Source organism: Hippopotamus amphibius, chromosome 4 (assembly GCF_030028045.1).
Source record: "Hippopotamus amphibius kiboko isolate mHipAmp2 chromosome 4, mHipAmp2.hap2, whole genome shotgun sequence".
NCBI classification, from domain to species: domain Eukaryota; kingdom Metazoa; phylum Chordata; class Mammalia; order Artiodactyla; family Hippopotamidae; genus Hippopotamus; species Hippopotamus amphibius.
In genome coordinates, this window is record NC_080189.1 from 76,236,026 (window position 1) to 76,260,892 (window position 24,867).

Genomic DNA, 24,867 nt, shown 5'->3' on the forward strand with positions numbered 1-24,867 from the left:
GGATCTTGGGATGTAAGGAGGGCAGAAACCTTGAAGAATAAGGGAGAGAGTGATATGTGTTTTGAAATTGTTGAGTTTGCTATTACTACATTGGAGATTTCTAGCAGAGGGCCAGAAATGAGCATTTGTATTTGATGGGAGAGGTGAGGGCTGGTGAGGAAGGCTTGGGATAGGTTGAGAGGAGGCACAGGGAGCAGAGTATTGGGCCTCTAGGGGAGATCTAAGACTCCTGCATCCCACGCAGAATTGAAGGGATGGGTCTCTACAAAGAGGACTGGGGGAAGGCAGTCAGTACACGGAACAAGAGGAAACATTCTGCAAGCATTCAGGAGAAAGGAATGCTTTCTTCTCATGAAGAAAAGTAAGAGGATGGATGAGAACGGTCCATTGAATTTCAGAGTAAATAGGCCTCTCCTGTCATTAACAAGAGCAGTTCCAGTAAACTGGTGGGAACAGAAGCCAGCTTTTTAATGATTCAAAAAGAGAAAGGGATATGTGGAATCTAGGAAAGAATGTACACACTATTTTAACTTTTGATTGTTGTGAAGGAAAGGCAAGAATGACAGATAAAAGAACATTATTTTTTCTTTTAGATTGGAAAATATGTTTACACTTATAGAAAGAGAGACATCAGTGAAAGAGGAGAGACTGAGAAAAGGAGTGGAAAACATTCTATTCTAATTCTCCTTTCACCCAGAATCTGCTCCTCTAGAATCTGGGTTCTTTATGAGGCATCTTCACTGATGTGACTGTTTGTGCTAAGGGTCAGCCCTGCCTCTCAGACTGTGAAATGTCTCCCTCCAAGGAATAGATTGATGTCACATTCTATCATCTGTCTTCTGTGAGTTTTGTGAGTTAAGGATGAGACCATTCTCAGAATTTGATCAGTTCCAGAAGAAATGATGAAAAGAGAAATACCTTATTATAAACTACCTTACTATAAAAATTCCTTATTGGGAAAATGCAAATCAAAACTACAGTGATACGACATCTTGCCTCTGAGGATGTCTATTATCAGTAAAACAGAAAACCATTATCGGTGAGAAAGCAGAGAAATTAGAACTTGTGTGCATTGCTGATAGGAATGTAAAATGTTACAGCTACTGTGGAAAACAGTATGGTAAGTCCTCAGAAACTTAAATGCACAATAAACATGTGATCCAGCAATTGCACCTCTGAATATATACCCAAAAGAACTGGAAGCAGGGTCTTGAAGGGATATTTGTATACCAGTGTCCATCATAGCATTATTTGTAATTGCCAAAAGTTAGAAACAACCCAAATGTCCATCGACTGATTACTGTAAAAACAAAATGTGCTGTGTATGTACAATAAAATATTATTCAGTCTTAAAAAGGGAGGAAATTCTGATATGGATGAATCTTTAGGACATTATGCTGAGTGAAATAAGTCAGTTACAAAAGGATAAATACTGTATGATTCCACTTATATGAGATACTTATGGTTAAATTCATAGAGACATAAAATAGAATGGTGGTTGCCAGGGACCATGGGAAGGGAGAATGGAGGATTTTATTCTAATGGGTAGAGAGTTTATCAGTTTTACAAGATAAAAAGATGGTGGTGTACATTGCAACAAAAAGAATAAAATACCTAGGCATAAATCAAATGAAGGAGGTAAAAGACCTGTACTCAGAAATCTATAAGACACTAATGAAAGAAATCAAAGATGACACAAACGGATGGAGAGATATATCATGTTCTCAGATTGGAAGAATTAACATTGTGAAAATGACTATATTACCCAAAGCAATTTATATATTTGATGCAATCCCTATCAAATTACCAATGGCATTTTTTATAGAACTAGAAGAAAAAATCCTAAAATTTTTATGGAGACAAAAAGCCCCCACATAGCCAAAGCAATCTTGAGGGAAAAAAACGGAGCTGCAGGAATCAGATTCCCTGACTTCAGACTATACTACAAAGCTACAGTAATCAAGACAATATGGTACTGGCACAAAAACAGAAATACAGATCAATGAAACAGTATAAAAAGCCCAGAGATAAACTATGGTCAACTAATCTATGACAGAAGAGGCAAGGATATACAATGGAGAAAAGATGGCCTCTTCAATAATTGGTGCTGGGAAAACTGGGCAGCTACATGGAAAAGAATGAAATTAGAACACTCCCTAATACCATACACAAACATAAATGTCAAATGGATTAAAGACCTAAATGTAAGGCCAGACAGTATAAAACTCCTAGAGGAAAACATAGGAAGAACACTCTTTGACATAAATCACAGCAAGATCTTTTTTGACCCACCTCCTAGAGTAATGGAAATAAAAACAAAAATAAATGAGGGATCTAATGAAACTTCAAATCTTCTGCACAGCAAAGGAAACTATAAGCAAGATGAAAAGATAACCCTCAGAATGGGAGAAAATATTTGCAAATGAATCAACAGACAAAGGATTACTCCCCAAAATATATAAACATTTCATGCAGCTCAATATTAAAGAAAACAAACAACCCAATCAAAAAATGGGCAGAAGACCTAAATAGGCATTTCTCCAAAGAAAACATATGGACGGCCAAGAGGCACATGAGAAGCTGCTCAACATCACTAATTGTTAGAGAAATGCATATCAAAACTAAAATGAGGCATCACCTCACACTGGTTAGTATGGGCATCATCAGAAACTCTACAAACAGTAAATGCTGGAGAGGATGTGGAGAAAAAAGAACACTCTTGCATTGCTGGTGGGAATGTAAATTGATACAGCCACTATGGAGAACAGTATGGAGGTTCCTTGCAAAACTAAAAATAGAGTTAATATATGACCCAGCAATCCCACTATTAGGCATATACCCAGAGAAAACCATGGTTTGAAAAGACACACCCCAATGTTCATTGCAGCACTATTTACAACAGCCAGGGCATGGAAACAACCTAAATGTCCATCAACAGATGAATGGATAGGGAAGACGTGGTACATATATACAACAGAATATTACTCAGCTGTAAAAAGGAATGAAACTGGAACATTTGTAGAGTCATGGATGGACCTAGAGACTGTCATATAGAGTGAAGTAAGTCAGGAAGAGAAAAACAAATATTGTATATCAACGCATATATGCAGAATCTAGAAAAATGTTATAGATCAACTGGCTTGTAAGGCAGAAATAGAGACACAGATGTAGAGAACAAACATATGGACACCAAGTGGGGATAGTGGGGGTGGGGTGTGGTTAGGTTGGGGTGAATTGGGAGATTGGGATTGCCAAATAGACATTATTAATAAGAAAAAAAATCAAATTGTACACAAAGAAAATAAAGTGGGTTTCTTATAGGAAAATAAAAGATGGTGGTGTGGTAGCACAACAATATGAATCTCCTTAATGCTACCAAATTTTACACTTAAAAAGTGGTTAAATGATAAAGTTTACCACAATAAAAAACACTGAGAGAGAGAGATCTTAAAGTTACCATATCCATATCACCAGAGATAACCTGATTAACATGACCATCACTGCTTCTTTGGCAATTCTTGAACTGAAATACAGAGTACACTTCATAACTACAGTTTACAATTTTTTCTTTTTTTTAAATCCGATTTAGAAATATCAGGAAAAATAGAACAGGTGGTCCAGGGACCACTGTGTAATTTTTCATATTGCCATGTCTGTTTTGTGTTGTTTCTTTTTTTTTTAGAACAATAGACACTTTATTACACAAACTAAGGTGAGGAGGATGGTTTATTTGCCTTTTGGGGTCTTGATCTTTCTCAGTAAGGCATTTCTCCGCTTTCTGTCCTCTATGACACAGCCATTTGCTGGGCCACACTGTGGCTTCAAAGTGTTACAGCAGGCAAGAGCTTACCCTGCTGGATCTTCTTCCCAGAGGCTGCTCATCGTGGTACTCTTTCTCCACGTATCAAATCTCTCCTAAATTTTCATTGACTACTTTTTGTTTAAAAGTATCTTTAAAAAGAAAAAAAAAAACAAAAAACCCTGTTCCTTCTCAGGATTATCTTGGCCCCTTCTTGAAGCTCAAGGGCAGCGCCTGGTGAGAACCACACCTCTGCTGGTACAGTGTGCAATCCAGGAGCTCAGTGCATCTTCAACAAGGTATAGGTGTGAACCAGCTCCTCAGTGGATGCATTGCATACCATATCAATAAACATAGCCTTGCAAGCACAGCCCTGGGAGCCCCAGGAGAAGTTCCCACAACCAGCATCAGATTACTGTGCTTCTAGCTGCTTTCTTGAACCATAATAGTGTGTATATGGTGGGGCCAACATCCATTTTGTTGTTGGCTTTTGGGTGGCTCACCTTATGCTTTTGTTCTTATGGTATGGTGTTCTTTTACCATTGGCCTTGCAGCATTTGTGCCAGTGGTCTCAGGAGATGCCATCACACCATGATGGTGGGAACCAGTCCATTTTGTCTGTTTTCTTCCCAGCATGGTGAAGAATAGACTTAAATATGTTCCCCAAATGTGGCTCAGCCTCTATCCCATGGTCTATATGGCAGTTTTATTTGAAAACTATGGCAAAGAAGGAGAAAAGCAAATATTAAAAGACAACATCACTATTAAAAAACCTGGGAGCTTATTAAAATATGGACAAAAGGAAAATTTTTAAAACTATAAGAAAATTATTTGTTGAACATCATGATTTTTTGTGGTAAATTTAATTTATGATTGTTCATTAAGAGTATATAGAAACATAATTGATTTTTGTATATTGATCCTATATCCTGAACCATTGTTAAACTCACTGTTTAATTCCCATAGCTTTTCTGTAGATTCATCCAGACTTTTAACATTGTATGAGAACAAAGGCTGCCTTATTTTTCCTTTACAGTCTGGATGTCTTTTTTTTTTTTTTTTTCTTTCCTTATTTCACTGGCTAGGACCACTAGCATAATAATAATTTTGAACAGAAGTAGTAAGAATTGACATCCTTGCTTTATGCTGAATCTTATGAAGAAATAAACATCTTGTACCACTAAAAGTATTGTGAGCTATAGATTTTATAGCTATTTCTTTTAATATTAAGGAATTCCCAGTCTACTCATTTGCTGAGATTTTCTGTCAGAAATGGATGTTGAGTTTTGCCAAATGCTTTCACTACATCTATTGAAACAATAATAGTTCAGGTTTGTTAGCATAGTGAATTACATTGATGATATTTGAATGTTAATCTATCTTAGCTTTCCAAGAATAAACCCCAGTTGGTTATGTGGTATCCTTTGTATATGGTGTTGGATCCGTTTAAAATTTGTTTCAAATTTTCACATCTACATTTATGAGAAATACTGGTTTATACTTTTCTTTTTTGTGAAAAGACGCTTGTGGAAAGCATTCTCTCCACTTCATTTTTCTGGAAAGGTTTGGGTAGAATTGGTTTTATTTCTTCCATGACATTTAGAGGAATTCACCAATGAAGTCATCTGAGCCTGCAATTTCTTTGTGGATAGGTTTATAACTTCAAATACAATTTCTTATGTAAGTATAAGGCTATTCAGGTACTTCACTTTTTTTTTTTTTGGCTGCATTGGGTCTTCATTGGGCTTTCTCTAGTTGTGGAGAGCAGAGGCTACTTTTTGTTGTGGTGCATGGGTTTATCATTGTGGTAGCTTCTCTTGCTGTGGAACACAGGCTCTAGGCACATAGGCTTCAGTAGTTGCAGCACGTAGGCTCAATAGTTCTGGCGTGTGGGCCCTAGAGCATGTGGGCTTCAGTAGTTGTGATGCATAGGCTCAGTAGTTGTTGCTCACAGGCTCTAGAGCACAGGCTCAGTAGTTGTGGCACATTGGCTTAGTTGCTCCTCTGCATGTGGGATCTTCCCGGACCAGGGATCAAACCCGTGTCGCCTGAATTGGCAAGTGGATTCTTAACGACTGTTCCACCAGGGAACTCCACCTTCATTTCTTTTTGTATGAGCTTTGGTAGTTTGTATCTTTCAAGAAATTTGTCAGTTTTTTCTAAATTGTTGATTTACTGATATAAAGTTGTTTATAACCTTACCTAATATTCTTTTAATGTCTGTAGAACCTGTATAATAATGTCACCTCTCTCATCTTGATATTGGTAGTTTGTGTCTTCTGTAAGTTTTTCATGATCATTCTAGAGAAAGGCTGATCAATTTGATTGTTTCTCAACAAGTCAGCTCTTGGTTTCATTGATTTTCTCTATTGTTTTTCTATTTTTCATGTTAACTGATACACAGTGATCTTTTTCATATCTTCATTTTCTTTTCTTTTGCTTACTTTGTCATTTGCTTTCTTTTTTCTAGTTTCTTAAGGTAAAAGCTTAAGAAATTGAGGTAATTGATTTGTAACATTTATCTTTTATAATATAGGCTTTTGGTGTTTCAAATTCTTCCTAACTATTGCAATAGTGATGTTTTAAAATTTTGATATCTTGTGTTTTCACTTTCATTCAGGCTAAGATGTTTTATTATTTTCCTTTTGATTCCTTCTTTGATCCAAGGGTTAATTGTGTCTGTTATTTAATACCAAAATACTTGGGAAATTTCCAAACATCTTTTGGATATTGATTTCTAATTTAATTTCATTTTGTTTAGAAAGCATACTTTGCGTGTCTTTAATGCTTTTAAATTTGCTGAGACTTGCTGTGTGGTCCAGAACATGGTCTATATTGGTGAAATCCCATGTACTCTCAAAAAGAATGTGTTCTGCTGTTACTGGTGGAGTGTTTTATAAATATAAGTTAGTGATATATTAGGGAAACAACAGTGAATGAAACGGTCAGAATCCATTTTCTCATGTGCCTTCTGTTCTGGTGGAGGGAACAAGATTATAAACATAAAAGATAATCACAGTTGTCCACAATGACCACCACTGGCTTTTTCTTTATCTTCCCCCATGTTATTTTTATCTATAGCCCTTATCAGCATCTTATGTATTTTTTTGCAGTCACATTTCATTCACATGGATGCTTAGGGTTGTATTTAATTACACTGGGATTTTGCCAGAAGAGTAGATGCAGCTAGAAGAGTGGGGAGGTTGAGGGTACAGGGTAAAGAGAGGTGAGTGCACATGAAGAGAGTGAGGAACATGAGTTATAGAATTCATGGGTCATGGGGAAGAATACTGGGATTGGAGGACTGGAGGAAATAAGCTGGGGCTTTTGAAGTGGTGATCAGAGAATGGTTTCTTTGAAATTGAGGTGAGACAGGAGTTGTAGCTGAGAAAATGTATTCTCATGAATATAATGTGGCTCTTCCAAAGTTTCACAGCTCATACAGGAAGTAGCTGTGGGGCAAATCCGTCTCTACTGGGAATAAATCTCATCTACTTTCCCCTTTACCATGCTGACCCTCACTGTCCACAGTTTCTTCACAGCTTCAGCATCGCTCCCTACCTCATACTGTTTTAGTCTGCAGGTTGCCCAAACGAAATGCCACAGACCAGGTGGTTTAAACAACAGAAATTAATTTTCTCACAATTCTGGAAGCTCAAACAACAAACATTCATTTTATCTGAGTCCCGGAGGCTGGAAGTCCAAGATCAAGGTGTGGGTAGGTTTGATTTCTCCTGAGGCCTCTCTCTTTGGTGTGTGGACAGCTGTCTTCTCCCTGTATCCTCACATGGCCTTTCCTCTGTACACACAAACCTGGTGTCTCTCTGTGTATTCAAATGTCCTCTTGTAAGAACACCAGTCAGAGCAGGTTAGGGCCTATGCTAAGGCCCTAATACCACCTATTTAAAGCCCCTCATCTCCAACAAGAGTCACATTCTGAGGTACTGGGGTTACGGTTTCAACCTATGAATTTAGGGGTAAGACAACTCAATGTTGCTCTAACACACTTCATAATCACCACATCCAGAAAAGGATAGAGGCAGCATTTTTAAAATTTTAGACTTTCCTTATGCTATGATATTTTCTGTCAATAATGTAATACTTCTTTCAGTTCTCTATTCTTTCAACCTCATTTGGTTTAAACCACTTAAAGAAAATTAACATTCTCCTAATCACTGCCTTAAGCCTCTGTGCCCTTTCCCAAAGCCTTTCTGTCCTCAGGAAGGTGAGGGGAGCCCTTCCACAGGGTCTACTTGTCAGTGGCCCAGCAAAGTTTTCATACACTGTTACCTCTCATATCACAAGTAACTGTTTTATTCTTACTACATCTTACAGCAAGTGCTTTAGTTGGTTCATCTCTCTGCTGTCTGCTGTCATGCAATGCATAGTAAATGAGGAAGGAATATTTTTAGTTTTTATTTAGACCAAATCTTAGAATACCTTTTGTATATGAGATTTTTAAAATTTATATTAAGACTATAACTATTGAGTTAAAATTAGTTTCCTTTCTTCTAGGGAACACTGAAGTATTATGTACAGAGTTGGAATTTTGAACCGGATGGGCTTAAATTAGCATCTATTTTCTGCTGTTTTATTAGCTATGTGGCATATGACTAGTGCTCACTCCTTTTATCTGTACATTGTGGCTTCTTCAGAAAGTTTGGTGAGAATTAAAATGTGGTGATGTTATATAAGGTGACAACAGAGTCTGACATATAATTCTTCCTTAGTTTGGTTAAGCTCTACAAATAGTTACAGAGCACTTTCACATGCTGGACCTGATCTAGTCATGGGCGACACATAGAAGAGAAGATCCAATCCTGTTCCAGAAAGGCCACAACCATGAGAAAGAAGGAAATCCTGCTATTTGCAACAATTTGCATGAACCTGGAGGGCATTATGCTAAGTGAAATGTCAGACTGACAAATACTGTGTGATAAAAAGCCAAACTCAGGGAATTAGAAAGCAGAGTGGTTGGTTGCCAGGTGCTCGGGGATGGGTGAAATGGGATGTTAGTCCAAGGATACAAAGTTTAGGATATAAGATGAATAAGTTCTTGGGCTCTAATGTACAGCATAGCATGGTGGTTATAGCTGACAATGCTGTATTATATACTTGAAGATTGCTGACAGAGTAAATCTTAAATGTTCTCACCACAAAAAGAGAAAAGGTAGCTATGTGATGGGCTGGAGATGTTAGCTAATGCTATAGATGATAACCATTTTGCAAGATATAAATAGATCAAATCCTTAAACTTGTACAATATGTCAATGCTATCTCAATAATGCTGTAAAAATAATTAATTTTTTGCAAAAAGAGAAAGTTCACAGCCACAATCTAATTAGGGATGGGGGAATTGAATGTAGCGGCAAAAACAGAGATAATTTCAAAATTACAATGAGCAGGTAGTCCATTAGTAGTATTTGGTATTAATATTATTTGGTCATACCTGGTAGAGTGTGTAAGGTACAATGACACTACAAGGCAATAGTTGAAATTCCACCAGAATCAAAGCCTCTTCAGGAAAGAATTCCACACTTGTTCCTTCACTCTCAGGAGACAGTGACCCATTTGAGATGTGTGTTATTCAGGAAAATTCCTGCTTCTCATGAAAAATCACATACATAGATGGGCCCAAACCTGACACTGTGAGGAAGATCAAACATGACCTTACAGCATCATCCATCTTCTAGTTTTAGTTCAATAAAACTAGAAAGGACAAAGAAGAAATTTGTTTCCTCTGAGCAGAACTTATAAAGCTATGTTTTTTCCTATATGCACTTGAACAATATGGATTTGAACTGCTGAGGTCCATTTATACACAATGTTTTTTTGTTATACAGCAACTTCCCACTAGCTATCTATTTTACAGTTGGTATACACAAATTTTTTTTTCAATAAATGTATTAGAAAAATTTTTGGAGATTTACTACAATTAAAAAAAAAATCTCACAAACTCTGTAACCTAGAAATACTTAAAAAATTAAGGAAAAGGTATGTCATGAATGCATAAAATAAATGTAGATACGAGTCTATCCTTACATAGGCATAAGGTGAGTGATATATCATATGAAATTAATAACGTACTAGTTTTCTTACTGTTTTATAACTTTGTTTCAAAGAATTACATTACAGTACAGTATGCCTCTCTCTCATAATTGGAGAGATGCTTATCAGCCTATCATCACAGGTGTTTCTTTAAAAAAAGCAACAATGATTCTGATACTATATTATGAATAGGACTCTAATACCGGATGCCGTAAAACTTCTATAATGAACCATTCATTAGTGTGTAGACAAGGCTACGGTGGAGCAATCATACTGCTGCTTCTGAGCTATCACGGCATGAATCAGTATACCTGTAAATAAATATGAATTTTTTCACATCATTTTCTTTTTGATGTCTAGTGTTAGTATTACGTATAACATCTATGTATTTTGTATCATATAAGACGTAGGTACGAACAGACAAGACGATTCATCTTATAAACAGACAATGTAAACTTGTGGTATGGATAAATACAGTACAGCACTGTAAATGTATGTTCTCTTCCTTAATGATTTTCATCATAACAGTTTCTTTTCTTTAGCTTACTTTATTGTGAGAATGCAATATGTAATACACAAAATATGTGTCAGTTGACTGTTATTGGTAAGGCTCTGCATCACTAGTAGACTGTTCGTATCGATAGTTAAATTCTGGGGGAGTGAAAAGTTATACATGGACATTGGTCTGCATTGGGGGGTGGTGATGAGGCCTCATCCTCTGCATTGTTCAAGGGTCTCCTGTACCCAAAAAATGTTTATAAAAATGATTTTACCAAAAATATTTCTAATATTTTGATTTTCTGATGCAGCACAATTTATGATGTAGTTAAACATAGTTGGAGGACACAGTGAACAGATTAGTTTCCAAGAGGGGCTTCTCTCCTTATTTTGTCTGTGGTTTTGGACTATTAACCATTACAAGTCTAATGGGCTCTAGCACCGGCTCATTCAGGATAACAATAGTATCCACCTCTCCAGAGTTGCTGTAAATGAAGTAATCTATAGAAAATATTTAGAGAAGTGCTTAGTACTAGTCAGTGTCCAAAAATGTTTTTACTCAAACCCAGAATGGTGATTCATTTTCAACTTAGAATTTCTTTCCCAAGGGAGACACGAACATTTGCTAATGGTTGCTAGTTGTAATAGGCTGCTTGGATTAAATGACTGTTATTTATATTATTCTAAGTGTGTTACTTAGAGGGTTTTGACAGTGTAGTTTATCATAACATACAGTTCCTCTTTGCAATATTGGAAAAATTTCTTTTTGGGTCTGTACTTATGCTGAACAATGATTTTTTTTTAAATAGAAAAAGGAGATTCTTAACTCACTCTTGTTTTCCTTTCAGAAAATTCTGAAACAAATTGGTGGCCCCTCTCACTATTGTGTGAACCTAGTACAGTGCATGCACTTTCTGCAGTTGTAGAAAATTATGTTGACCTCATATTATTTCACCATTTTTAATTTTTACCTTGTCTTGAGTTTAACTATTTAGTTTCATGTTATAGTATAATATAATCTATTTAATTTCATGTTATAGTATAACATATATTTCTCCAAGCCTCCTGAAATATTTTTTGGAATGAAGCAGGGTATATAAGTACAAAGCTGGAGTCATTTTTCTGTGGTGCCATTTTTGCCATCATTAATAATCATGGGAATATTGGAATTGCTTCTACTCCCTGTGGTCCTTATCTGAGAGAACATTTGACAAACAAGATAAATGTCATCACTCTTTTGCATGGTATTATAGAATGAATTGTGCCCCCACCAAAATTTGTATGTTGAAGCCCTAAGATCCCCAATCTGACTGTATTTAGAGATGGGGTCTTTAGAGAGGCAATTAGGATTAAATGAGGCCATAAGGGGGAGTCAATTTGAGGGGATTAGTGTCCTCATAAGAAGAGGAAGAGACATCAGAGTTCTTTCTCTCTCTCTCTCTCTTCCATGTGAGGACACAGTGAGAAAGCAATCATCTGTAAGCCAGGAAGAGAACCCTCACTGGAACTTAACCATACCAGCACCTTGATCTGACACTCCCAGCCTCCAGAACTGTGAGGAAATAAATTTCTGTTGTTTAGGCCATCCAGTATGTGGTACTTTGTTATGGCAGCCCTAGCTAACTAACACAGATATTTTTACAGTTTTTCAAATTGAGTCAATAATTTTAGGGGAGTTATAATTTTGAATACTCTAATTAAAAAAAGAAGCAATGTACAAAATACACTAACATCATAACATTTTATAATTTTTATCCTTTACAGTGTCTGTTGAACCGTTTGAATACCTTTGAAAATATATGAAATAAAAGCTTTAAGATACAAACAAGGTAGAATTATAGTTTTTTAAAGAAAATTTGGCATCCTGACTTTCATTTCTCTCTATCTTTCTGTAGTTTTCAACTCAGGCTTAAGGCTTCCTCTTCAGAGCCCTCAACCTGATGTACTATATCTTAAAAGTTTTTCTAAACTTTTGAAATTTGAACACTGAATGAATATCTGATGATAGTAGGGAATTAACATTTCAGATGTGAAAATAATATTGTGGTTTATGGTAAAAAAAATGATCCTAGTCTTTTCAAGATACATAGTGAATATATTACTGATGAAATGATACATTCCCTGGGATTTGCTTCAAAATAATAAAAGAGAGGAATGCGTAGGGTAAAGATAAAACATGGTTAAATAGTTTGAAGCTGGTTGTTGGGTACATGGAGGTTTGTAACACTATTATCTTCTTAATAAAAACATTAACATCAAAATGGTGCTCCAGCTTAAAACTTTAAGGGCACATTGATTTAGCATGCTCCCCTCCCTCATTCTGATCAGGCTCACAAGGAATCTTTTGGAAGCCTGCTCTTGACGACTTCTCCCAGCTATCCTGAGTGTCTGTGCCTGCAGGGGGCCAGGGTAGGGAACTCCTGCTTCTGTGCAATTCCTCACTGTCCCTTCTCTGGATGAAGTTCCACGGAGCTAGAGACAAGAAGAGAGAAGGGACGGGCCATCTGGTATGTCCACTGCTGCTGTCCTCTCTGGGGCCTTGATCCCACTGCCATATTGTTTGGCTGTGTAGGTGCTGCGTGGGGCATAGCTCTCTGGGGACCTTGGGATCTTTCCACTCTCTAGTTCCTGCCCCTTCCTGGCTTCCTTCACTCCATGTAACTCTCACCAGAATCTCACTGAGCACTACCCCACCAGCACCTGTCCACACTCCCACTCTCACTTTAGTGGCTAGCTCCCCAGGTGAGATACAGCCAGGTACTCCAGGCTGGCCACCTTCTTTGGAAGATGTAAGATTTGGCAATCTGACTGTCAAACTCTGTCCTTTCTCTCCACCACACCATCTGTCCAGTGTGCCTTTTCCCTGCTGGGTAGGACATAACAGGTGGCAAACCAACCATCCCCTCAACTGAGCTCTATCCAAGGAGGGAGATGCTTCTCACAGGGACCCCGACTCCAGGAGAATTATCTGGAAACCCTTTTAATTTGGCTTTGTTGGAGGTGACTTGTGAAGACATGCATTGTCCTCCATAAAGGGGTGGATCATTGCCCTCCTGTGACATTGTGATTTATAATAAGAAATGTATGCATTTGGTCTTCATCCCTGTTTCTGGCACAGAGCTTCTAAAACACTTGGAATTTCCTAAGTGGTGAGAGCACAAAAGGTGTCTCTTATTGTGTTAATTAGGTGGTTTTGGACCCCACCTGGGGGTGGGAGCTGGTTGCCAGGGGGACAAACCAGGTGATCAGAGGGTTGGAACTTTTAGTCTCAACCCCCTGTCTTCCCAGGGAGGGTACAGGGCTGGCCATGAGTCAATCACCAATGACCAATGATTTAATCAATTACGCCTAAGTAATGGAACTTCCATAAAAACCCAAAATAATGGGGTTCAGAGGGCTTCCAGGTTGGTGAACATATGAAAATTTGGGGAGAGTGACATCCTGGAGATGGCATGGAAGCTCTGTGTCCCTTGCTCATACCATGCCCTATGTACCTCTTCCATCTGTCTGTTCCTGAGTTATAATAAACCTTTTATAATAAACTGGTCATCTAGTAAGTGAAATGCTTCTCTGAGCTAGTCTGGCAAATTAATGAAACCCAAGGAGGGGTTGTGGGAAGCTTCCATCTAAGTCAGTATGTTGGGAGCACAGGTGACAACCTGGACTTGAGACTGGCGTCTGAAGGGGGAGAGGGGCAGTCTTGTAAGACTGAGCCCTTAGCTTGTGGGCTCTGATGCTATCTCCAGATCCAATGTCAGGCTGAGTTCATTGTAGGACGTCCAGCTGGTGTCACAGAATTGCTGGTGTCATATCAGAATTGGCATCAGAATCATTACCACCCCCAGGAGGCTGGCACCTTACCGTCAACCTTCTCCCTGGGATGGGGCAGAAATGGGCGACAGAAGCGGGAGAAGATGTTGAATGAGGTGGGGCAGGAGTGTCTTTCCCCTACTATTCTTGTCTTTTTTAGATCGTTGGGTAAATAGACCTTTTGTCTTCAGCCCCTTTAATCATCCCATGCCTCCCACAGACAAAGGTGGCCCCCCACACAGAGCTCAGAGTCTTCCCTGGACCATTCTTGTGTGGAATCCGAGTCCTTCCCTGAGAGTGGCACTGGCACTGGCTGTTTCTAAAAAAACACTTTGTGTGAAGGGCAGTCGCTTCAGTGTGGAGCTTGTGCTAGTAACTGAGCCCGTGTCTATGCAGCAAGCTGGTCACCTCCTGCTCTGCCCCCCCACCCCGTATCCTCCAAACCCCAGTTGCTCATGTCAACATATAACCCCATGGCTCTCAATCTCGGCATGGCTGCTTCCACCCCATGGGGTGCTGCGAATCTTGACCAAGGCTTATTCTTTATTTTTACTTCAACTTTTACCTGAATACGTCTTTTCTGGAGCAGAATGTGAATAACGCGTCTACACCACTCACAGAGCAGGTGCCGCTCACGCTCCCTCAGCAGCTCTGAAGATATTCAAGTCAACAGCGATTTCGGACAGATTTTTCATTTGGTCCTATTTCTCCTGATTCTAACTAAATAAGGGGTCATCATGGCTTACCTGCACATTTATAAAATTCAGGGCAGTAAATCTTAGGTCATTAGGTGCCAAGTGTAAAGGTCTCCTCAATGGGTCAATGACTCCTACAAATATATTCTTGATAAATGATCATGAGCTAAAGATGCATAGTTCAGTACATTTCCACTGGACTATGGCTGTTAATGCACATCTATTACAGAGTTAGAAGTCATTGTACACTGAAACCAATATTCTACTAGGGTTTATTAACCACCTGGGGAGGCTCCTTAATGAGTTGACTTGCACTCAACACACAGCCAAGTTACGGAATCCCTCCTGTGCAAGTTCACATGGACAGAGTCAAATTTCCTGTACTTTTTAGGATAGATGCTCTACAATCAAAGCATCTCCTCCGTGTCTTGTTACCTTCAGTTACTGCTATTCTTTATTTTTAATATTGAGTGTGCACGATGCATGCAATTTAATTTTACCATAATTAGTTTTGTGGAGAGTTGTTTGGTTAATTCTCGCGAGTGTAGTGATGCATAATTATATCAATGGAAATTTGTATGATAATTATCTTCTGAAAAGATTTTAAGGCATAGATGCATTTTAGCTCAAATATGACTCATCTCTGGATGTTAAGGAAAATTTACACAAAATTCCCTTACCTACTACATTTTGTAATTTTTCTTCCTTAATGTTTCTTCTTACGCTGACTGAGAAGATGTGCTGATGAAGCAACTTGCATAAGTTATTATAATAATATTAAAATAACATTATAATAACCTTCATACTCTAACCTTAATATTATTCTTAATTTTACATGGGCTTTATAAAAATGTACATGAAATATCTAAGTAGTTAAGAGGGCTAGAGAGGTGGAAAAACACAGGAATCCACATAAGTCTAAGATGAGAAATGGCATTGAAAATTGGCCTCACTATTGGGGCTAAAATGACTCGACTTGGAAACATCCGGTGATTGGTGGGACCAGGGAGGGTCAGCAAGGTGCTTCCTGCAGGGTCCTTATGCCACTCAGGGTGACCTGTGGCCTGCATAGCTTGTGTGCACTGGCAGAAGCTCATGGAACTTGGCCTCGACAGCAGCAGCCAGGAGAGAGTGGGTACTGTCTGCAGGAGGGAGTGAACAGCCAGGAGGTCACTGTCAACAACCAATTCTGAGGCCTGAACCCAGCTGTAGCTGAGGGAGGTCCTTTTTGAACTAGCAGGTTCTCAGGATTTACTTTGCTGCCCTCCTCCTGCCCTGTGGGACGCACTGGCACCACCGTGCCAGCCCAGACATGCCAGGGATGAGGCAGTGGGGAGGGCTAATGGCTGGAGGAGAGAAGGAAAAACCTAAGAGTGAGTTCAGCTACAAGGAGGGATCATAATTTTTTAAAATAACAGATTCTGTTGAGAGAAGAACAGAGGAGATCCAACACACAGAGCTCGGACTACCTGCCAAGGGATTTTGGGTACATTTTGTAGTTACTGTCTGTTGAGGGTACAAACCTCTTTCACTTTCACTTCACTGAATACCCCTTGGGTTCGTGATCATCTTGTTCATTTAGCAGAGATCAACACAGACCAGAAAGGGTAGGATGAATTTCCTTAAGCCACAAAGCTGCAAAGTGAGGAAAGAAGGAGAGCCTGGCATGTGAGGAGTGGCAGTCCCTAGGACGAAGAGCAAGACACAAACACCACTGTGTAAGGAAAAATAGTTGATTCATTACTCATGAGTTCAGGGAAAATACAAATATTTGTGTACTTCCTACCTTGGATGTTTGCTAACTGCCAAGAATTCATCAAAGCTTCAAGGTTGCACAGGATTTTGTGGTCCTTTGTTTTAATTTCTTACATAGGTGGATTTAATTTCTTATGTGTACATTCCCCATGGGACAATTTTACCCATTCTAGCAGTTCTGAAAATGTGCATATAAACATAATAATTCTGAGCATTATTTGTTTATTCATTTTGTAAAAACTGTGTATGATTTTCAATGGAATGCAGAGCGTCCTGGTGACAGACTGCTTTGTGACACGGTTCAGCCAGCCTCTGAGGAGTCTGGTCAGAGTCGGGTGCTCTTCTAACACAGACTTCTGGCTCCTCTGTTCTCTTTGCTGGGGGGTCTGCTGTTGCTTGCTTCTCCAGCTTGGCAGGACTGGACGCTGCTTACCAAACTCCCTTGAAATAGACACAGAGTGATGGTCACCCACAGAACCAGCAGGTCACATAGTAGCACACAATTGCCCATTGCAGAGCTCAAAGGATGCTGATTTGAAAACCTTGAGTCCTTGGATCTTGATTTCCTCCTTCTGCCTCTGTGGCAGGACCATGAGGGCTGCTCTTCGGGGAAGGAGAAGGTGGGTGCTGCTGAGAATTTCTTGATCTCTGAGCAGACATCCCATAGCTATTCCCTCACACCAGTCTCTTCGAGAAGAGCTAGAGCAGGGACCCCTGAGTCCTTGTGAGGGTCCCCGGGGAATGTGTGCTGGGGGTCTGGGAAGGGCTCTCCGCCACCTCGCCAGAAAGGGGTTCCCTTTGCTTTTTGCTGGGTGGAAATCCCATGAGGAAATCCACCTGGCCATGTTGCCAGAAGAAGGGAAGAAGCTGGAGCATGAAATGGTCCCTGTAAAGGGTCGTGCCTGCATCTCCATGGTATGGTTGAGTTCTGAATCCCCAGCCATTCGTCCTCTTCATTTCTTGTTCCAGGAAATAACAAAGGCTTTTTATTGTTTCATACACTTTTAGTTTAGTGGTCTCCTTTTTGTAGACCTATTTCTATCTATTTCTAACACTTTAGTGAGGCAAAGGTTTTGAAATTCAAGCATTGCTCTAGAGAGAGAGAAGAGGTCCTGTCTCTAAATAGAATTTTAAGAATTAGATTTGCCTATGTCAGTTGTAGCTTTACTGCAGGCCTGCGATAGGGAATGAGGAAATGGGATAAAGGGAGAGGCCAGGGGCCCTTCTGGCCCCACAGATGGGGGAAAAATCTGAGTAGCTCTGTCCACTCTGGACTTAGTCCCTGGGGAGAGCTGGGGGAGTGGGTGAGGAGGCAGGTGAAGTGCAGAAAGGATTTGGCCCTGCTCATCCCCTGGGGTCTAGGCAGAGACCATCCCACAGCATTTCCTCAGAAAAACAGATTGTCGTACCTGGGCAGCTTCAGTGAGGGGGAAAACATTTCATTCACTTCTCTCTTTCTCTCTTGTCCATTTTTTTAAACCAGTGATTCAGCCTTTATTTTATAATTATGAGTGAAGATTCAAAGGAACTGGCCACAAAGGAACCCTAGCCAAAGAATCAATGAAGGGAGTGTTTCAGAAAACAAAACCTATTCAAGCGTGTTAGGAGCCGGAATTGCAGGCATGGAAAACAGTTACGGAGTCCTCCTCCCCCAGGAGCTGTGAGGCAAGTGCATTCTCTCTACCCCACCCCAGTCCCCAGCCCTCCAGCCCAGAAATCTCACCAGAATGCATTTCATCAACCCTTTGTTCCTTGATGTTCTGTTAACACTTAGAAGGCTATTTCAATTGAAAGGCTTGAATCCCACTCAGGATTTTTAAAAACCACATTCTCCCCTTCAATGTCATTGCTCTACCCTTCTGGAAATCCTCTCAGGTGACTGTTCAGTTGTTTAATTGCTCTGTCCTGGATTTCTCTTTTAAAAAACTACCAGCCATTGATTTTGCTTCTAAAGATGAAGCTGTCGTGGCTCAGCTAGGTTGTTTTTATCCTGTGTCTCTGACCATGAAGGTGAGGGGCCTCTTGTACAGAGGAAGGAGAGAGAAAACATGAGAGAAGCCACCAGTGCTGGGGCCTCCTCTAACAGATCTCTGACATGTCCATTTGGGGCAATTGCAAAGGCTGCCCTGGGCCAACGGGAAGGGATGGAGTGAAGAATTTCAGGCAGGTTTAAAACCACCACAGTCACACCTCTGGCCTCAAGTCATACACAGTCCTCCCATGTGAAAATACATCCACCCTGTGAGTCCCCCATGAAACCCCGACATTGTCTGTGTCAGATGCGTTTTCTTGAGTGAGGTTTATCTCTCCCTCCCTCATCTAACTTACAACTGTGGAGCAGGCTCTCCTACTGGAAAGGGGAGAAATGGAGGCCAGAGTAGCCACCGGTCCATATGGGCTCAGATCCATTGAGTAGGGCCCAGTCGTGCTCCCCCAGGCAATTCTTCATGGCTCCTGGTGAAACAGGGAAGAACAAGTCTGACTCCATATTGGATCTATTTCTTTAGCTCTAACCCTTGTGCTCTGTAGCCTGTGCTTAGGTATGTTGGCTATGCACAGTCTATAAAAGAATGTCTCCTATAGCCTGAAATATGCAGGAGAGCCCATTCTCAGGGGTCTAGCCTTTAAAGGTATAAATCTTTTCCATTCATAGCAAGATAAAATGTTGCAGAACAGAGACATTTGTTTTCTTGGAGGTTTATGGGAACATCATGACCTGACCTAGGCAGACAGCTGGAAGAATGAAGGTTTCTGGTACCAAGAAGTTTGCAACCACCAGACACACCCCTCCCCTTTTAGTATAAAAGAAGCCTGAATTCTAACTCAGGCAAGATGGTGCTTTGAGACACTAGTCCACCATCTTCTCAGTCTCCTGGCTTTCTGAATAGAGTCGCTATTCTTTACCCCAACACCTCTTCTCTTGATTTATTGGATTGTTATGCCATGAGCACTGCAAGCTTGGACTCAGTAACACTGGCTCCAGCCCCTGGGCTCTGGAGTAATCCTTTTGCCGAAAGGAATGACCAGTTTGTAGAGCTGAGTAGTTTACTCCACCTGATTCCTGCTGTGTAACAAATGATCACAAATTAGTGGCTTTGACACCACCAGTTGATAATGGCACAGTTTTCCTGCTAGATCTCAGCTCCTGGAGGCCACCTGAAAGTCCTTGTCCAGGTGGGCCCTACAGGCAGTTCACAGCATGGGGACTGGCTTTCTTTCAGGCCAGCCCGAGCCCATCTCTGTGATGTCTCTCTTGTCTCCCACTTTTAAAGGGCTCAGGGGATTAGGTCAGACCCACCTGGAGAACTGACTGATCCTAAGATCAGCCTGATTTGAGACCTTAATCACATCTGCAAAATCCCCTCACAGCTGTCTCTTGAATTGTGTTTGATTACATAGCTGGAGGAAGGCGTGTGTCTACCAGGGTCTGGGAGTCTCAGGGACTATCTTCAAATCCTACCCACCACATGACCCCTGGTAGTTTGGGGTCCAAAGGCTTCATTTTGCTCTGCCCAGTTTACTCCAAGCTGTTAGTGTTTCCATAGAACAAGTCTCTTAAAAATCTCTGTGCCTTTCCTATGAGATTGGGGTGCATCAGCTAAATAAATGACAGACCCACAAATCTCTTTTCTCTCTCTCTCTCTCTCTCTCTCTCTATGTTCTCTTTACAAATCACAGCCTCAGTGTAGCCAGACTTATACATTTGTGGCTAAAGATTCCCAGATTGTGTCCCAAGAGCTACTCCTTATCTCTTAAATTTTCTTACAGAGCTTTAATCTTTAGCAGCTTCATTGCAAATAACACTTCATTTAGTTTTATAATTTATTTAATTACTTATTTATTATTCATTTCATTCGTTTTCCTTAATTAAACTTATACCAAGTTTATTTGACTATTTGGGACATCTGTTGGATATTATTTTCTCTTTTTTCGTCCCTTTGAATTTCACTAATAGTGTTTTATCTATAAATACTGATATTTTCCATTGAATATTATCTATAGAATAGCTATAATCTCCTCGTGAATCTTTCTACTGAGATATTTTTATGCTTCTACTAATATACTCATTAACCTGTTATCACCTATTTCACAACATTTTGTTTTCTTCTTGTTGGTTGAGTTTATTTTCTTTATTTAGTGTTTTTTTTGGTGATTCTTGGTTTTTCTCTTTGTACTTGGATACAGGAAATTAGATTGAGGAGGTTACTTGAGTTAATTTCCATAGACTTATAGGAATAGCTGATCATGTGTGAGTGACCACAGTTTTTGATAGTAGGATTGCTGCTTCTGGCATGAGAGGGGAGGGTCTGATTTTCAAGATGATGGGATGGAACACAAAGACAAGCATGTTGTATTATTGAGATATCTTGGGTAACATGTCCTCTGGCTGTTAAAGCTCCCAATCTCCTCTATTAAGTTATCTCTGGCCTCAACAGCACACCACATGACATCCGAGACTCATGCACCTTAAGTGGTGGGTAGGAGGAGTGGGGACAGAGCCAACTCTACACACAATACCTGGCCGTCCATCCAATTCTCCACCATATCTCAGCGCCTGTTTCCTTTGACCTGATTGTCAGACCTGAAACAGTCTGTGCTTTTCTCACGCCTGTGAATTTTGTGTGGTCTACGTTACTCCTTCAGTTTACTTTGAATTATGAATTCTCTATTATCCTAGATCAGAAAGTCATTTTCCTTTAATACACTCTACAAAATAATAGTTACCAGTTACACAGTACCAAAGACCAGCCTCCCATCTGTTCTTGTTTGGTCTGCCAGTGTGTGTGTGTGTTGACTCATTATTAAAGAAGAATAGCATCCTGATGGGGGCCCCAAATCAAATTTCCCTATGTTGAATGGCCGTTGATGTTGCCTTTTGCCCACCCTGTAAGACAAACCCAGCTGTGCATCTCAAGTATACCACTCTTTTGTCATATCATTCATTTCATGTGAGCTACATTGAACACATGTAAGTATTTCTCAGAGACACTGGAAGATGTAAAAGGAAGTATATTTAAGATTCGGCCCTCATGGAGTTTACCATTGCAAGGTGAATGCCAAGAGGGATCTCATTAGAAGGAGAGAGAATATGGAGCAAGGGGAAGTTCCATCTGGCCTTTGAAAGAAGGAAAAGGTGTGGTCATGTGCAGACTGGGGAGTCAACACTTGAAGAAGAAGAAACAATATGGATTAACCGTTAGCATTTTTGCAAGTTTCTTCCATCTAGTTTGGCTCAATTATCTTTGTAAATTCCATGAGCTGTAAATATTGTTGCTACTATTATTATATTATTAAAATAACACCCTTATATTATTATCTGCATTTTTTATTATTCCCATTGTCTTGCGTTGGATTCAATATTCAGTCTATTAGCATATAATTCAGAAACAATTTAATCCTTCAAACATTAAAAGAGTGTTCAATGCCTATAAAATTATCCCATTTTAGAGATGTCAACCTGGGCTATATTTATATAATTCAAAACAATTACTTTGAGCTCTCTTTACTCTAATTGGTCAGTTGCTGGGTATTGTGTATGCCCAGGAGGGAACTTTTATTTTGACTCTTTATATTAATGTAAAAATTATGCTTAAGAATACAAGGAAGAATGATTCCAGGGTGTTTCACCATGTGTTGCAATTGGTCTTTGTTTCCTTCCAGTATACTTATCTATGAACCCGTCACTTTATTGGCTCCATGGTTATAAATGTTTTCAGGAAGTGCTTTCTGAAACAATAAATACCTCTCTGCTCCGTTATCAAAAAATTCCCTGCATTTCATGCCTACATTTTATTTTGGCAGCATTTGGGGGAAAAAGAAAGGAGCCTTTGTTGATCAGGCTTACATAATAAAACCTGAAATTTGAGAATCTGAAAAGTGAGAATAATGATGTCTTTCTTTTTATGAATATTTAGTAATGTTTATTTCTAGCTCTGACTTTGGTGGAATTTTCTATAAGGATAAAATAATCATAATTTTAAGAAAGAGTATCAGCATCTTTGTCCTTATCGTCTATGATATGCCTTCAACACTTTATCCCATGTACTCGCCATGAAGTGGGCTCTTTCAGCCTCATTTTTCAGTGGAGGAAACAGAGTCTTGGAGGGGACAGGTGACTTGTACCAAGTGTTAGGGCCATTAAAAAGGAGGACTGACTCAACTCAAGGCTCTCCCACTGTTCCTCAACAGAAAGACCATTTTTCATCTTCAAAACAAAACAAACAAAATAAACAAAAATTCTCTTTTCTACCTCTGGATTCAGATGACAGTTACATTTTACCCAAGAATATTGAGCAATATCAAATGACTTTTTCCCCCTGCACACTGGAGATGAACCACAAGTTATTATAACAAAACTGGTCATTGCTCTAGCCAAAGTATTTCATCAGCTTCTGGCGTCTCCTTATATCTTGATATGCTTATCCAGCATGACTGATGGCTTGGTTCTTAATAAGTAGGCTAGTTAAGCAGAGCAGTTAATGACAGGAGATTTTTCTTTGGCTCCAGGGCTCAGCATGCACAGACAGGACCCTGCATGAATTCCCCCAGTATGTGACGATAAGATGCTTCTAGTCTGCCAGCATCAAGCGGCTTCATTAATGAAAAACACATTGCATGTTATCATAAAAGATTGATTTTTCTAGGAAGAATTACCCTTTGGCATTTATGATGAGCATGAAGAAAAACAGATAATAAGACCACAGACATAACTTTCCTTAATTTAGGACAGCAAATATTTAAGATTAGGATTAAGACTTCAGGAAAGAGAGCCTTTAGTTATCATTCTGCAAAGAAACTATTTGGGACAGTTGTTTTTCTTTGTTTAGGCTGGCCCTGGAAGGTAAACACTTGCTCAGCCATACTGGGTATCTGTGATTTAACATGATATAGCCCTAAAGTTTAAAACACACAGTTGAGTACTTCACCCTTTTGTGCTTAAAACAAAACAATGCAAAATAAACAATAAGTGGAGTAATACAAAGTTCACAAACCTGCCAAACACTGAAAAAAAATCTAGCAAAATCAAGATATCTCTTTGAAGGAGGTTATTGATATTTTCAGCAGGAAGAGCAGTATCCTGAGGCTGAGTGTTAAAGCAGTATGGTGTTAAGATGACCTACCTCATAGCACTGATGTAGAACTTAAGGGAATCTGGAATCCAAAGCCACAAGATTTGCTGACATGAATATCTAACTCTATGTAAACATTTCCAATATCCTGTCAGGCAGTTTCGTAGCTCCTGCTTCAAATTCACCCCAGACCTCATTAGATTACAAAATTTGCATTTAAACTAGAAGAGTTCCAATTGACAAAACATCCTCCTTAAAAAATTGAAATGATACTTTTTTACTCCCTGGTGTAAACCATTTCTGCTTGAAAACTTCAACCATCTCCCACCCAGGTGTTCTCTTCCACGCTAAGTATCCTCTATGAAGTCTACTTCTCATTGTTTAAAGATATTTTCCAGACCCCTTCAATATCTGGGGTCTCTTCTTCACATGTGGCAGTTTGCCAGTGACCCAAAATCAAGCACAATAATTGAACAGCAAGCACAATGAAACATTGCATTCTTAGATATCTACTGTGTACTTATATTAAAGCTGTCTTAGTTGAGTTTAGGTGTTTATCCAGAGCTCTCATAGTATTTCTATTTTTGAGATGATGTTGTGCCCTTGCTATGAGGTCTATGAGGACCTGCCTTTTACATCCTGTTGTAGATAATGGTGGACAAATGTTCAAGCAGCTGCCCTAATTCTATACCTACTAGTTGTATAAAGAAAAGCAATTGTAGGATTTTCTACTTACAAAGTTATGACACTGAGATGCAATATTTGCATTAGATACATCAAACACAAGGATCTTTACATTTTTCATCCCGTAATGTCTACTTTGATCCAACATAAACATAGTCTGAGCATGATATAATATCAAACCACTATACGTGCCTATACGTTGCTTAAAGATTATCCTAAAGAGGGAAATTCAGGGAAAATTCCAGTATAATTTAATTGTTCACATTATATATATAAAAGCAGATGGTTGTATTTTATTGAATTTTGCTCTATTAAATGACTTGTTTTGGCACAATGTAAAGCCGAGTAAGGTTCAGACTGGGGACCAAGGTGAAATGGTGCTGTTTATACACATGGCATAAGAAAATCTGAGCATGAAGGTCAACTAGGTGTAGACTAATGTTGGTTCCCTTTTATTTATTAAGTGAAATTGACAAGCCTTAGATGACAGGTAAAGCTACACAACTTT